This window comes from Trachemys scripta, chromosome 19 (genome assembly GCF_013100865.1).
Source record: "Trachemys scripta elegans isolate TJP31775 chromosome 19, CAS_Tse_1.0, whole genome shotgun sequence".
NCBI lineage: Eukaryota > Metazoa > Chordata > Testudines > Emydidae > Trachemys > Trachemys scripta.
In genome coordinates, this window is record NC_048316.1 from 22,505,773 (window position 1) to 22,523,257 (window position 17,485).

A 17,485-nucleotide genomic window follows, 5' to 3' on the forward strand; every position below is an offset into this window, starting at 1 on the left:
GGGCCCCCCCCCCCCCCCCCCCCCCCACGGCAGATCCCCCTGGCCTGGGGAGCCCTGCGGCAGTTCCCCGCCCCAGCTCACCTCTGCTCCGCCTCCTCCCCGTGCACGCCATCGCTGCTCCACTTCTCCCGCCTCCCAGGTTTGCAGCACCAATCAGCTGTTTGGCGCCATAAGCCTGGGAGGGAGAGAAGCAGAGCGGGGCGGCGTGCTTAGGGGAGGAGGCGGAGCAGAGGTGAGCTGGGGCGGGGAGTTCCCCTGCATGCCGCTTCCCCCTCCCTTACTTGCTGCAGGCGGCCCTCCCCGCGCCCCCCTGCCCCAGTTCCCTCCGCCTAAATGCCAATGACGACCAGGACGGCCGAAGATCCGGTCGCCACCGAAGGACCCGAAAGGCCGCCCCCCAAATGCTAGTGCCGTAGGTGACCGCCTAGGTCGCCTAATGGGTTGCACCGGCCCTGGTTACAATATACCCATGTTACGTAAGCAAAATGGTCTTCCCTGTTCAAGAGACTTTATGGTTATACCATATTTCAATATTCCTGTATTTAAAAAAAAACAACCCAAAACTATACATAGTAGTCCAGGAAGGTTGAAAATTATTTATGAATGATTTGGAACCCAGAAATAAGATGCAAAACCTCTGTAATTACTTCTACAGCCTGCATTTTTGTCCCAGAATTGTTAACTACGTTTGGTTTAAACTTTCCTATAAGAACTTTGTGGTTCTAACTTTGAAGTTGCATCTGAAGAAGTGAGGTTTTTTTACACATGAAAGCTTATGCCCAAATAAATCTGTTAGTCTTTAAGGTGCCACTGGACTCCTTGTTGTTTTTGTGATACAGACTAACACGGCTACTCCCTGATATTTAAATAGATTAGTTCACCCAGTTTTTTTTATTTGCTGCATTTGCTTCATTTTATGTGGAAGGTTATAGTTTCTGAAAGGGTGGAAAATTTGTGAATCAGTGGATGATTTGCATTTAGCTATTCTAAACTAATGTTGGGTATAATATTATGCATAGGTTTGTTTAATAGGTAACAGGTAATTGCTAAAGCACCTAAGTGTGTTATTTCCATTAATCAATAGTGCTTACTGCAAGGTTTGTGTGTGTGTTTTTGGGGAAGGGGGAGCACTAATTGTGTAGAATATTCTTTACATGAAACTGAAAAAGTTTGTTCATTTTTTGTTATTGAAGGACAAGAGGAAATGAGAAAAATAGATTTTTCTGATATTACACATTATTTTTTCCTAAATCATAATTATTTTAAAGCCTGCCAGCCTGAAACCTATAGGGCCAGATTCTGTCCTTGGATGATCAAATATGGCTCCCATTAGACTACAGTGAAGTATCTGTGGGCAAAATTTTACGTGTAATTTCATTATGCTTACAGTAGTTACCTTTCACTTCTAGATCTCTCCTTCTGCATTGGTCCTACTGCTACTTTCAGAAGAGTTTCAGTCACAGATGAAAGCTGAAGTAGTCTAAGTTTTAGGCGTCAGAACAGGGGTAGTCAATAGGCAGACCATGGGCCAAATCCCGACTGCCAGAGACTTTAAAACAGACCCTGAAATCTTTTATTTACTTATTATTATTGTTTTTTTATATTATTTTCTCTGGAGTCAGCACCTTGACCAAGAAATGTGGACCATGACAAAAAACCTGTCCCAGCATCAGAAGTTCCTAAGGGGTTCTAAAACATATATACAGAGACAAAGTGAACTTTAACAGGAAAAAATCATTACGATTTTTAAATATTTTAAAATATTTATATTTTACCCTTTCACAAATGCATCCATAAATGTGTTGTTAAGGCTGCTTTTTTACTTTGAACTTTAGGGTACAAATGTGGGGGCCTGCATGAAAACTTTTAAGCTTAACTACTAGCTTAGATTTGGTTGCTGTCACCACTCCCAAAACTAATTTTTTTTTTTTTTTGGGTAGCTTTGAGAGACTTTTTACTAATGTCCTGTGAATACAGATTTAAACCCCTTGGATTTTAAAACAAGGAGAAATTAACCATCCCCCCTCCTTCCTCCCACCAACTCCTGGTGGATTAAGATCCAACCCCCTTGGATTTAAAAACAAGGAAAAATTAATTAGGTTTTTAAAAAGAAGGCTTTTAATTAAAGAAAAAGGTAAAAATTATTTTTGTAAAATCAGGATGGAAAATAACTTTACAGGGTAATCAAACTTAAAGAGCTCAGAGGACCGCCCCCCTCTAGCCTTAGGTTTAAAGTTACAGCAAACAGAGATAAACACTTTAGTAAAAGGTACATTTACAAGTTGAGAAAACGAAGAGCACAAACTGGCCAAGAAAAATTTTATATTATTTTCTGATATTAAATTACTTCTGTGAAAAGCTGTGAGATGGCGGAAAATGATGCCATATTCTTGTAAATAATGTGCATGCTGAATCTAAACTGGCTCTTCACCATCCATATAACATGAGATATTTTTCAGTTAATAATTTTCTTCTGCCTTCTCCTGTTTTAAATTTTTCATTGCTCTTGCAATAACAGTCTTCTCTCAGTCTAAGCCACTTCATAACACACACTTAATTTCTTCATTGGTTCAATAGTGGAATAGGACTACTTGTGTAAGTAACAATTTATATGATCAGCTCCTAAATTATAGGATTGTAGTTTGCTTTTAGATGTACCACAGTTTAAACTCTAAATTTTTATATACAACATTTTGTTTTTTTATTATGAATATTTTAATTTTAATGCTTTAATTTCATTATTGGTAAATAGCCCAACACAGTCTCTGAAAAAATGTTTTTAGGAATATGGAAAAAAGTATTTCTCAGGTTTTGTGTAACCTTTCTTGAAGTTCTGATTCTTTTTCAAGTGCTGGTCCTTATATGAATTCCAAATACTGGTGTGCATGCGCACCATGCGCCAGAGCCGGAACTGTTCATAGTAGTGTCTGTTGACCTCCCCTCCCCCCACGGGCGTCATGCATCGGCACATGGCGCATCCAAGGCTTTAAGATGTTGTGCAGGTTGACGCCACTCCAGTTCCCTTTGGAACATGGCCACAGTTGGAACCCCTTGTTCCTACGTGCTCTTAGTCACGTAAGAGTATTGTGTTCAACCCTTTGTAACTATATATAGTTCCCATTTTCCTTCTCTTTAGTTAGTTAGTTGTACGTTCTTAGTATATAGTTAGGTTACTTTATTGGACTTTTCCCTTTGGGGACTTCTCCACCCTTCCTGGCCCGATCCCATCAAGCTAGCTTCAAAAACTGCACCTGGTACCCTCGCTCCTTCTCAGTGAGCAACAAGAGCACCTGTTGCCTCTACTGCCTGTGTGAAGCCTATATAGTTTCCTGCTGCTCCATTTGCCACTCATTTCCATCACAGCCCCGAGTAGCTCATGAACTTCATCTCCGTAACTTTTTAATGGAGGAGGCAATGTGCCCATGTGCTCAACAAGACCTGGCTCCAACGGAACCACCAGAGTGACACCCATCACCAGTGATAAGTGCCTCACCGGGTTCCTCATATGCAGGACTGCCACACCCACTAAAGACCCACCACATGCACAAGAAGCACAGGCACAAGGGCGGCTCCCTGACTGTGACCGCCTCAAAACGACACATTTCCTCCACGAACCGGGATTGGTCAGATGAGAAGTCGCATGCTGCATCAGAAGGTCTGGCTTCGACTTCGGGCCCGAAGAGAGTGCACACGGAACACCGCTTCAAATTCCACCATTTACCATCGGCCCCATCTATTCCGGCAGCAGCACCTTCTACCTCGCTCCTGGCACCGTCAAATCTGTTGGGACCCTAGGTCTTGATGCACCCAGTCCCATGCACTCCAGGCTGTTTATTGCCTCTCACGCAGTTGGTGGAACTTATACTACCCTTTGCAGGTACTCTGCTGTGCTCCAGACTCCCTTCTCTAATCGATGAATCCCTTGTCCTCCATCATTCTCCACTGGCTCCGGGTTGCTCTTCAACCATCCTCCTCCACCATGCCTGGCAGCATCGGTCCCACCAGTGCCGACAGCTCCTCTCTTTCCAGAACCCTTGGCTGATCTACCGACCTGGACACGGCCCTTTCCCCGACCCTCTCTGACAGTCCTGATCCTCGGCACCCTCCAGACTACAGTCCTGTGTCTGACTGATACCCATAGGCACCGCTGATGCATGGCAACCCATACTCCTGACCTAACTGGCCATCATGGGACCCTTAGCATCATCGTGGTACACATCGCCCACACCGTGCATCTCCTTCCCATTCAAGATGAACCCTTGGATGTTCCTGCTCCATCGGCACCGACGGTCCTGACCGCACCTCCAGAACCACCCATCCCTATGGGCACTTCGTCACCAGACGATGCCCTTATTCCGTGATCCCTTTCACATCCGGATGACCACACGCAATATCAGTCCCTGCTCCATCACATGGCTACTGCCCTCAACCTTCCGGTGGAAAATGTTCAAGACCCTCAGGACCAATTCCAGGACATCCTTCAACTTCCCAGTCCCTCTCATACAGCCTTATCCATCCACGCTACCATACTGCAAAGTGGTGCCATACTGCAAGGCAGTGTGGCATATGCTCGCCTCCTGCTCCCCTATATCAAAGCAGGCAGAACGTCAATACTTGGTTCCTTCTAAGGGCACAGACTTCCTGTGCTAATTGGCTGTAAAATGCTAGCAAACCAGAATGGTAACTTTTTACGTCTATTTTGTAAGATATAAATCACTTCAAAAGATCAAGGCAATGGAGAATGATGTCCATGCTCCACATTCCAGTTTAACTCTACTTTCCGTTGCAATGGAACATCTCACTTCATCCAGTATAATTATGTAGTTACTTATTTGTATTCTGACAGTTCTCTTTATGAATGAGGAGTGGAAGAACACAAGATACTATGTCATAAGAAATCAGCCATCATATATTTGTTTGTTTTCTCCAGTGGTTTTCTGGACCCTAAATGATAGTTGTGGAACAGAGAGCCTTGGTGCATGGGGTATTTAAATTACTGTTAAACCAGATGTGCAATATTATCACAAAAATTTACCAGCCCAGATACAAACATTACTTCCATAAAATTAAAAAATAATGCTACTTTACTCATTAAAACAAACAAACAAAATCTCTCTCTCCAGGCAAATGGGTGAGTAATTTACATTTAATGTCATTAATGTAACAATAACTATAATAGATTGCATATTGCAACTTTGTAGTATGCCAGTGTGCAGTGTATACTGCGCTAAAAGGTGTGTGTATATGTTTGAATGTATAATGTTTGTACAAAAATGCAATCACATGTACCACTTGCCTGTTGTGGAGATATCCACACAATTAATTCAATTCACCGTGGGCTTTTGGCCACCTGACCTTCACTCTACCTAATAATCAAACTCCACAAGGACTATTTCTAACATTTCAAATCTCTGAGGATCTTCACGAATAAATTGTTTTTTAAAATGGCATGTTTTCTTCTGTCCCTCTTCCCCAACATGTGAAATTTCTTCTTTCTATAGGAAAGAACAGAATTATCAGACACATAGATGAACATGATTTGTTGGGGCATAGTCAACATGTTTTTTGTAAAGGGAAATCATGTCTCACCAATCTTCTAGAAGTCTGTGAGGGGGTCGACAAGCATGTGGACCAAGGAGATCCAGTGGATATAGTGTACTTAGATTTTCAGAAACCCTTTGACAAGGTACCTCACCAAAGGCTCTTAGGCACGGTAAGCTATCATGGGATAAGAGGGAAGGTCCTCTCATGGATCAGTAACTGGTTAAAAGATAGGAAGCAAAGGATAGGAAAAAATTGTTAGTTTTCAGAATGGACAGAGGTAAATAGTGATATCCCCTTGGGGATCTGTACTGTGCCCAGTCCTATTCAACATATTCATAAATGATCTGGAAAAAGGGTGGTTCTTCGAGTGCTTGCCCATGTCTATTCCATTCTAAGTGTGCATGTGCCCATATTTTTGTAGATTTTTTGCCTTAGCGGTATCCATAGGACCAGCTGTGGCGCCCCCTTTAGTGGCAATGTGGAAGCTAGGTGCTCTCTCCAGATAGCATGGGATGCGGCAGACTCAGTGGCTAGGATGGTTGCGGCAGCGGTGGTCGTGAGGTGCAGCTCCTGGCTTCGCACCACTGGTCTGTCCCAAGAGATGCAGACCTCTATCCAGGACCTTCCATTCGATGGGAATGGTCTCTTTTTGGAGCAGACTGATGCGAGGCTGCATGGGTTAAAGGACACTGGGCCCACCCTTCACTCGCTGGGCATGCATATGCCACAGTCTGCACGGAACTAGTTCTGGCCGCCCCGCCACGAAGACCGTGACAGCCTCGTCAAGGGTCTGCAAGGAGAAGGGATAGAGAAATGAGCTTTAGTTGTTGCCGCCCTTCCTCCTCCCACTCACCCTCGCCATCCAGCCAAGCATCCCAGGGGCCAGAAGCGCTCATTTTGAAAGAGCAACAGAGAGTCCTGTGGCACTTTTAAGACTAACAGATGTATTGGAGCATAAGCTTTCGTGAGTGAATACCCACTTCGTCAGATGCATGTAGGTGCGCTCGAGAGCAACACCCAGTCAGTTCCCCAGATCCACCTTGTTCTTTCCTCAACCATCTTCGTCCCTATCGTTCAGCCTGGTCACGGGTCACCTCAAACCACTGGGTGCTGGACATAGTATCTCGGGGCTATACTTTGCAATTTTCGCCTCCCCCCCCTGACTTCCCCTCTTCTGGGACCCTTCTCACGAGCAACTACTCATCCAAGAGGCTGAGAACCTCCTTTACCTGGGGGCGGTGGAGGAGTTCCCTCGGGACCTGAAGGGAAAAAGGTTCTATTCCCGCTACTTCCTAATCCCAAAAGCAAAAGGGGACTTCCGACCCATTCTGGACCTGCATCACCTCAACAAGTCTCTCAGAAAGTTGCAGTTTTGCATGGTCTCCCTGGCCTCCATCATCCCCTCTCTGGATCCGGGAGACTGGTACACCACCCTCGACTTGAAGGATGCTTATTTCCATATTTCCAGGTCACAGACATTTTCCTCCATTTCATAGTGGATAGATGCCATTTTCAATTCACGGCACTGCCCTTTGGCCTCTCATCGGCCCCAGAGGTGTTCACAAAATGTATGGCGCCAGTGGCTGCTTACCTGAGACATCAAGGGGTCCAGGTCTTCCCATATCTCGACAACTGGCTCATCAAAGGCAGGTCTCGGGATCAAGTGCAGAGGAGCCTCAATCTAATGCGTTCCACTTGCTACGACCTGAGCCTGTTAATAAATGAGAAAAAAAATCCATCTTAATGCCTGTCCAGCAAATAGAGTTCATTGGGGCGGTTCTCAACTCCACACAAGCCCGAGCTTTCCTTCCGGAAGCGCACTTTCAGGCCATATCGGCCGTGATCTCCCATGTAAAGAACAACCAGCTCACCACAGCTCACACCTGCCTGCGGCTGTTGGGCCACATGGCCATGTGTACGTATGTGGTCAGCTATGTTCAGCTCCATCTCCAGCCTCTGCAAGCATGGCTGGTGTTGGTCTACATACCCAACATGCATGACCTAGACCTGGTAGTCAGGGTGCCAGACAACATCAGGTTGTCACTGGATTGGTGGTTAGACCCCGGACCGGTGTTGGAGGGATTCCCCTTCATAACCCCATCCCCATCGTTGACCCTGGTCTCTGATGCTTCAGACCTGGGCGAGCTGAGCACCAAGGGCCTTCCACATCAACGTCAGGGAGCTCAGAGCAGTTCGCCAGGCCTGCCAGGCTTCCTTGTCCCACCTGAAGGGCAAATGTGGTGCAGGTCCTGATGGACAATATCACCGGGATATATTACATTAACAGGCAGGGCGGTGCCAGGTCTTCAGCCCTTTGTCAAGAAGCTCTCCACCATTGTGTGCAGCATGCCATTCATCTGATAGCCACACACCTGCTTTGAACCAGGAATGTCTTGGCAGATCATCTCAGCAGGACTTCCTCGTCTCGCCACAAGTGGTCACTCCATCTGGAGGTGGTCAGCATAATCTTCCAGGGGTGCGGGACTCTCCAGGCAGAACAGAAAATGCCATGTGTTTTGTTTGATCCGGGGGATGGACAGGGACTCCCTGTCAGATGCCTTTCTCATTCCTTGGTCGGGAGCATTGATGTATGCCTTCCCACCGGTGTCGTTGATTCATAGGGTCCTTGTGAAAATCAAGCAAGACAGGGCGAGAATTATCCTAGTAGCCACCACGTGGCCTTGCCAGCACTTGTTAGGCACATTATTGAGCATTTTGGTAGCCGTCCCACTGCAGCTGCTCCTCTGGCCGGATCTGCTGTCCCAGAACTACAGCAGCCTTTTGCACCCGAACCTGGCAGAGCTGCACTTGATGGCTTGGCTACTGCCTGGCTAAGTGTGGACAAATGGGCGTGCTCGGCCCATGTTCAGCAGGTCTTGCTGGGTAGCAGGAAACCCTTCACCAGAGCGACTAACCTAGCCAAATGGAAAAGTTTAATATATTGGGCCTCAGAACAGCGTGTTCGGGCCAAGCAGTGCTGCAAGCTGCAAGACTGTGAACTTTGAGTCCAACTCCATTAGAATCATAGAATATCAGGGTTGGAAGGGACCTCAGGAGGTCATCTAGTCCAACCCTCTGCTCAAAGCAGGACCAATTCCCAACTAAATCATCCCAGCCAGGGCTTTGTCAAGCCAGGCCTTAAAATTCTCCAAGGAAGGAGACTCCACCAGCTCCCTAGGTAACGCATTCCAGTGCTTCACCACCCTCCTAGTGAAATAGTGTTTCCTAATATCCAACCTAGACCTCCCCCACTGCAACTTGAGACCATTGCTCCTTGTTCTGTCATCTGCCACCACTGAGAACAGCCAAGCTCCATCCTCTTTGGAACCCCCCTTCAGGTAGTTGAAGGCTGCTATGAAATCCCCCCTCATTCTTCTCTTCTGGAGACTAAACAATCCCAGTTCCCTCTGACTCTCCTCATAAGTCATGTGCTCCAGACCCCTAATCATTTTTGTTGCCCTCTGCTGGACTCTTTCCAATTTTTCCACATCCTTCTTGTAGTGTGCGGCCCAAAACTGGACACAGTACTCCAGATGAGGCCTCACCAATGTCGAATAAAGGGGAACGATCACGTTCCTCGATCTACTGGCAATGCCCCTACTTATACAGCCCAAAATGCCGTTAGCCTTCTTGGCAACAAGAGCACACTATTGACTCATATCCAGCTTCTCGTCCACTGTGACCCCTAGGTCCTTTTCTGCAGAACTGCTACCTAGCCATTCGGTCCCTAGTCTGTAGCAGTGCATGGGATTCTTCCGTCCTAAGTGCAGGACTCTGCACTTGTCCTTGTTGAACCTCATCAGGTTTTTTTTTTGGCCCAATCCTCTAATTTGTCTAGGTTCTCTGTATCCGATCCCTACCCTCTAGTGTATCTACCACGCCTCCTAGTTTAGTGTCATCTGCAAACTTGCTGAGAGTGCAGTCCACACCATCTTCCAGATCATTAATAAAGATATTAAACAAAACCGGCCCCAAGACCGACCCGTGGGGCACTCCGCTTGAAACCGGCTGCCAACTAGACATGGAGCCATTGATCACTACCCGTTGAGCCCGACGATCCAGCCAGCTTTCTATCCACCTTACAGTCCATTCATCCAGCCCATACTTCTTTAACTTGCTGGCAAAAATACTGTGGGAGACCGTATCAAAACTTTGCTAAAGTCAAGGAATAACACATCCACTGCTTTCCCCTCATCCACAGAGCCAGTTATCTCCTCATAGAAGGTAATTAGGTTAGTCAGGCATGACTTCCCCTTCGTGAATCCATGCTGACTGTTCCTGATCACTTTCCTCTCCTCTAAGTGTTTCATAATTGATTCCTTGAGGACCTGCTCCATGATTTTTCCAGGGACTGAGGTGAGGCTGACTGGCCTGAAGTTCTCCGGATCCTCCTTCTTCCCTTTTTTAAAGATGGGCATTACATTAGCTTTTTTCCAGTCATCCGGGACCTCCCCCGATCGCCATGAGTTTTCAAAAATAATGGCCAATGGCTCTGCAATCTCATCCGCCAACTCCTTTAGCACCCTTGGATGCAGCGGATCCGGCCCCATGGACTTGTGCACGTCCAGCTTTTCTAAATAGTCCCAAACCACTTCTTTCTCCACAGAGGGCTGGTCACCTTCTCCCCATATTGTGCTGCCCAGTGCAGCAGTCTGGGAGCTGACCTTGTTCGTGTAGACAGAGGTAAAAAACGCATTGAGTACATTAGCTTTTTCCACATCCTTGGTCACTAGGTTGCCTCCCTCATTCAGTAAGGGGCCCACACTTTCCTTGACTTTCTTCTTGTTGCTAACATACCTGAAGAAACCCTTCTTGTTACTCTTAACATCTCTTGCTAGCTGCAACTCCAAGTGTGATTTGGCCTTCCTGATTTCACTCCTGCATGTCTGAGCAATATGTTTATACTCCTCCCTGGTCATTTGTCCAATCTTCCACTTCTTGTAAGCTTCTTTTTTGCGTTTAAGATCAGCAAGGATTTCACTGTTTAGCCAAGCTGGTCGCCTGCCATATTTACTATTTTTTCTACACATCGGGATGGTTTGTTCCTGCAACCGCAATAAGAATTCTTTAAAATACAGCCAGCTCTCCTGGACCCCTTTGCCCTTCATGTTATTCTCCCAGGGGATCCTGCCCATCTGTTCCCTGAGGGAGTCAAAGTCTGCTTTTTTGAAGTCCAGGGTCCGTATTCTCCTTTCTTCCTTGTGTCAGGATCCTGAACTCGACCATCTCATGGTCACTGCCTCCCAGGTTCCCGTCCACTTTTGCTTCCCCTACTAATTCTTCCCTGTTTGTGAGCAGCAGGTCAAGAAAAGCTCTGCCCCTAGTTGGTTCCTCCAGCACTTGCACCAGGAAATTGTCCCCTACACTTTCCAAAAACTTCCTGGATTGTCTGTGCAGGTGTGCGCAGACTCACCCGGCGGCGCCTCCTGCTGGTTGTCCTCGGGAATTAACATCCAGCCTCCGGAGTGCCCTCTTCAAGCCACTGTCTCGCCACCACTGCTGGCCCCCGTGTCCCTCCCAGGACCCAGTGCCCCTTTAACTTAGTGCTGCCCCCTGGCAGTACCTCCACAGTTCTGGGTCTCCCCCTCCCAGGGGAACCCCCACCCACTATCCCCACTTTGCCTCAGTCTTGGCTACTGCCCAGTCTCCATCTAGCCCCCATTCACTGGGGCAGACTGCAGTATAAGCCATTCATCACAGGCAAAGGGGTTCGGACCTGCTGCCTCTGCCCACCCATGGGCTGCCCCATTGTAACCCTGCACCTATTCGGCCTATAGTCAGGCCTGCAGCCTGGGGCTTTCCAGGCTGGAGCTCCCAGCTCCCCTGGCCCTTCCCCAGCCCTGCTCCCAATCTAGGTGTCTTGCTTAGGTCCCTGTAGCCAGGTCCTTCTCCCTCTTCAAGCAGAGGGAGACTGACTGGGCTTCTGGCTCACAGCCTCTTATAGGGGCCAGCTGGGCCTGATTGGGGCATGGCCACAGCTGAGCCTACTTTCCCCAATCAGCCCAGGCTTCTTGCCCCAGCCACAGCCCTCTCCTGGGCTATTTCAACCCCCTCAGAGCAGGAGCAGGTAACCACCCCGCTACATCCATTGATTCTGCTTGTGAGCTAAGTTTCCTCTAAGCTGTATGGCCACACAGCTGCCTCTCCCCAAACCCCAGATCTGCCGCGGTACCCCTTTCCCTGCCCCGACACAGCCCAGCGTCAAACCTGATGTGACCGGGGGACAGACATCCTGACCCAGCCTAGCACCAAACCTGCCGTGGCCGGATGACAGGCACCCCCTCCCCCGGCCTGAACCTAGGCTGGCCTGGATCTGCCACGGCAGGGAGATTCACCTCTCCCTGCCCCAGCCCAGGTGTTGCTGCGGGGAGAGAGAGCAGGGGGGAAGTCCTCCCCACCGTAGCCCTGGGAAGCCCCACTGCACCACCATCCCAGAGCCCGCACCCCTAGCCAGAGCCCTCGCACCCCAACCATCTGCCCCAACCCTGAACCCCTCATCCCCGGCCCCATCCCAGAGCCCACACCCCCAGATGGAGCCCTCATCCCTCATGCACCCCAACCCTCTGCCCCAGCCCTGAGCCCCCTCCCACACTCTGAAACCCTCAGCCCCACTTAGCCACATTAATTTTGTTCTGTGCACCAATATGGAGGTGATGTGTCACATATCACCTCCATATTGGTGGACATAACAAAATTCATTCCACACATGGGTGGGAAAAATTAGAGGGAACACTGCTTGTGAGTCACCTAGAATGGAATCGACATGAGCAAACATTCGAAGAAGAAAAAACTGTTACCTACCTTTCGTAACTGTTGTTCTTCAAGATGTGTTGCTCATGTCCATTCCAATACCCACCCTCCTGCCCCTTTGTTGGAGTTGCCGGCAAGAAGGAACTGAGAGGGTGTGGGGCCGGCAGCGCCTGATGTATCAACGCATGAGCGCGGCACTCAAGGGGGTACCAAAGCTGGCCCTATGGCTACCATTAAGGCAAAAATCTCTGACGACTGCACACCTGGGTGCACGCACACCTAGAATGGAGTGGACATGAGCAACACATCTTGAAGAGCAATAGTTATGAAAGGTAGGTAACTTTTTTAAATAATGAAGTGGCAAAATTTGCAGATGATACTAAACTACTCCAGATACTTAAGTCTAAAGCAGACTGCAAAGAGTTACAAAGGGATCTCACAAAACTGGATGTCTGGGCAACAAAATTGCAGGTGAAATTCAGTATTGACAAATGCAAAATAATGCACTTTGGAAAACATAATCCCAACTATATATATAAAATGGTGGGGTCTAAATTAGCTGTTACCACTCAAGAAAGAGATCTTGGAGTCATTGTGGATAATTCTCTGAAAACACAAAGAGTCCTGTGGCACCTATAGACTAACAGACGTATAGGAACATGAGCTTTCATGCATCCGAAGAAGTGGGTATTCGCCCACGAAAGCTCATGCTCCTATACTTCTGTTAGTCTATAGGTGCCACAGGACTCTTTGCTGCTTTTACAGATCCAGACTAACGTGGCTACCCTTTGATACTCTCTGAAAACAGCCACTCTGTGTGTAGCAACGGTCAAAAAAGCTAACTAAATGTTGAGCTTATGCTCAAATAAATTAGTTAGTCTCTAAGGTGCCACAAGTACTCCTCTTTTAACTAAATGTTGGTAATCATTAGGAAAGGGATAGGTAATAAGACAGAAAATATAATATTGCTTCTATATAAATCCATGGTATGTCCACATGTTGAATACTGCATGCAGATGTGGTCGCCCCATCTCAAAAAAGATATATTGGAATTGGAAAAGGTTCAGAAAAGGGCAAGAAAAACATTAGGGTTATAGGACAGCTTCTGTGTGAGGAGAGATTAATAAAATTGGGACTTTTCCGCTTGGAAAAGAGACGACTAAGGGGGGATATGATAGAGGTCTATAAAATCATGACTGGTGTGGAGAAAGTAAACAAGAAAGTGTTATTTTCTCCTTCTCATAACAGTAGAACTAGGAGTCACCAAATGAAATTAATAGGCAGCAGGTTTAAAACAAACAAAAGGAAGTATTTCTTTACACAATGCAGTCAATCTATGGAACTCTTTGCCAGAGGATGTTGTGAAGGCCAAGACTATACCAGGTTCAAAAAATAATTATATAAGTTCCTGGAGGATGGGTCCATCAATGGCTATTAGCTAGGATGGGCAGGGATGCAAAACCATGCTCTGTAGTGTCCCTAGCCTCTGTATGCCAGGAGCTGGGAATGGGCGACAGGGCATGGATCACTTGATGATTACCTGTTCTGTTCATTCCCTCTGCAGCACCTGGCATTGGCCACTGTCAGAAGAGAGAATACTGGGCTTGATGGACCATTGGTCTGACGCAATATGGCTGTTCTTATGTTCTCTCTCTCCTGTCCAAAATTTCATTGCTCTGTGAGGTGAAGGATTCTGAGCTGCACCAGTGGCAAGTTTAAGGCGAAATCCCCACCTTTCCCTTGGAACCCATACTGCATACACTTCTAGCCAGGGAAGGTCACATGATATCAGACCATAAAATTGTGAAGTTGTCATACGTATGTAAAATAAATTCAAGTAATGTTGTAATGGTCTGTAAGTTGTTTGTTACCATTGTCTTTTCCCTCAGTGTTGTGACCAGTTGGACTCAGGCTGGATTTGTCAAAGTATCTTAAAGGATTTAGGTGCCCAGCTCCCTTTGCATTCCATTGGGATTTGATTTTACAGGCAGAAATGAAATAATGTAACAATGCATCTCATTGTAAAAATACTTCAGAGCCTTAAATAGTTTCTCTATAAACCATGCAGCAAATATGAAACACATGGTAGAGTGGTTGTAAAGATTTTATTGGCACTGCATAATGACCTGCATAATTCATTAGTGACTTCACCACCATCTTCATGCCAATAAAACACCACACAATCATTTGTCCTCTCTCAATTAATATATTTAAAATGATAATGACATTTGTAGGATTGGAATACAAGGCTGATGCATCAAGCTTTAAATAAATATGTTGTACCACTTTGTGCATTGTCAGACATTTACTTCTGTTTCATGGCGCAATGTTGTAACAGTAAGCCATTCCAGAGCAATTATCAACAAGCTATGTGTGTATAAAATACTTATGGAGACGTGTTTTCTAAAATACACAATATTACAGTTAATCTATTTCCTGCCATCCTTCTGATGTTAGTTGTAGATACCTTCTAAATGTGCTAGTGTAGTGCAATGGGCTTTGCAGTTAATGGGAGGAAAATGGATCTATGAAATTTAAAAAAAACCCTTGAGAGAGAGGTTCGGTGACAGATTAGGAGTGACTTATGTCTCAGTTCTGGCAGGTGCTGAGCACTTGTGAAAAGTATTGAGTACCCACGGTTCACAATGAGGTCCGTGCTCAGCATTTTGCAGGATTGAGTCCTTTTTGTATTACTTGTATTCCTTGTGTCAAGGATGTGAAAAAATATATTCTTGAAGATGAAATGATGTTGACAGTGACTGCTTAGCACACTCCATGTGTAATAGAGAAAAGGTGATGGAAAGAAAATAAGTACCTTTGCTGACTCAAACACATCAAGTTGATTACATTTCCTTGGGTTTTAATTGGTCTTCATTATTGCCTGTATGGATGTTTTCAGTGTCACAAAAGGGTGGTCTGAGCTGGCAGGGGGAGAAAGGAGCCCAAGAAGCCGTAGTGATTCCTTTTAAGAAAATGTATCCTTTTCATCTGAAAAGACCAAGTTTTCAGTGACAGCTTCCCTTCAAGCAGCATTTCTCATCTGCAAACAACCAGCAGTTTTAGGGGAATACTGTTAAATACCTTTTTTTATAGCTGCACCACTTTGAAAGCCAGAAAATGTTTGTCTTGATTTCTGCTCATTGCTGCTTCTGCAGAGCCAGCAAGATGGGAGCACTCTTGTGTAGCTTTACTTTGTTGAGTCTCATGGAATTGTTTAAAATAAAATAAAAAAATGAATTGACTTCTAAACCCCAGAGGACATTCTTTACTTTAGCACAGTAGGTGATGAAATGTAGGGCTTAAACTATTTGCATTCTCTCACTGACAGTGGAGTCTCACTTATATCCACACTTTGCTAAACCAGATTCTTATAATCCGCAGAAAAATCTGTCAGTTTCTTCCCACGTTAGCAAACTTTTAATAGCAGAGACAGCACTCCTATCACTACGAGTTTATGACCGAAGAAGAGCTCTGTGTAGCTCAAAATCTTGTCTTTCTCACCAACAGAAGTTGGTTCAATAAAAGACCAACCCACCCATCTTGTCTTTCCAATATTCAATCATTTATAATGAGTCTTCCCAGCTATTACTGATCATTAGCAAGGTTCTTCAGTACATTTAAATATAAATGTACTTAACAAGCATGGTCCAGTGAATATGGCACTGGACTGGGAGTCAAAAGACTGGTTATTTGTCCAGCTCTTCCACAGACCTGCTGGGTGGCCTTAGGCAAGTCACTTTCATCATAGATCTTCAGGATATGATGTATGTCCTAGCGTGTGACTTGTCCATTGGGAGTGACCAGCGTTAGTGTGCTGGACCCCAAGGACTCACATAGTTCCACAGGGGCAGGCCTGTGGCCTCTTGAGATTCCAGGACTGGGCCTTCAGGTTTCAGCAATCTCTGTCTCTCTCCATAGCTCTCTGCAGTGAATTCAGCTGAGACAGACTCCTGTGGGAGACTTGTACTGTTCTCCTTTAGGGTGCAATGCTTTCAGTGAATATTTGCAGCAAGAGCAGGCAGCCTTTTCAAAGCAAGGTCACAATTTATTAGTGACCTGGCTACAGAACCTGCAAGTCCTTAGGTTAGCACAGAGAAGCATTCCATTTCTGGCTCTGGCTCTCTCCCTTGTCCTTAGTCCCAGGTGAGAGCCTGTTTCTCCCCAAAGGGCAGCCTTTACTCCAGCCACCTGATGCCTTTCTCCTTTGTTTTCCAGCTGAGTTCATGTATTCCTTCTGCCAAGGTTTCCTGCTGTTAGGTGTCAGTTCTCATTGTCTTTCTAGATTCTTTGTTGGTATGGATCAGTTTCAACCAGTTTTTTAATGATCCTTCATTCCACCCCAGACAGCAGCTTTGGCCCTTTCACACCCACTGGGTAGCGATGCAAAGGGAAACGGCACATATAGGAGTCATAAAAATATTATAGGAAATTCCCACTTTGTCACAAATTTTTCTTTCTGTACTTCAGTTTCCTCATCTGTAAAGTAGGTATTTGCCCTCCTTTTAATGTGTTTTTAGATCTATAGATGAAAAGTACCGTGTTAAGTTCAGTAGTTGTATAAAGTTGTTGTTCAGAAGTTTAGGCTCGTTACAGCTGATGTGCACATAATGTTTTTCAACCAGGTTATAACTGGTGTTTAAGATGAAATTGCTGTCAGCATTGTCATGCGTTATATAAAAGAACGAGACGAAGTTGGGATATTTTGTTTATCAAGAGCTTACTTTTGGGTTCATATTATGAATCCCACTTTAACTAGCCTAGTATATATTGCTATGGCCATCTTTGTTATCTTCCACAGAGAGAGCGACTGTCTCAGTATTTGTAGCAGTATATTTTTTCACATACCATGTTCCAACTGCCATATTTGTTATAATAATTTCTGCTGATTCCAGTTATATCTCCAACAATCCATAGTCAAACTAACCTCTGTTAACAAGCCACTGACCCACCAAGGTATCTTTTTGGGCACTGGGAATTTAACGAACCCAATTTCCTTTTTGCCCTCAGGAACAAATGTCAACAACTTAGGATGTAATTACAGTTCCATTCGTAATGTGTATTGGTGCATTGTCTTCAGTCACTCTCACTTCAGTAATCTGTGTGTAAAGCCTCTTAATTCCATTTTATTGTTTTGAAGTATGTACATGCCATGTTGTTCTACACATGTTACAGAGAAAAGTTAGCAGTTGAG

General features: G+C 45.7%; 1 protein-coding gene across 1 annotated transcript in view; it reads left to right on the forward strand.

Annotated features, from left to right (window-relative positions):
- The window catches only part of EIF4G3 (eukaryotic translation initiation factor 4 gamma 3), a gene marked incomplete at its 3' end in the record, with an annotated part of 356,444 nt that overhangs the window by 228,323 nt on the left and 110,636 nt on the right, over positions 1 to 17,485 (forward strand).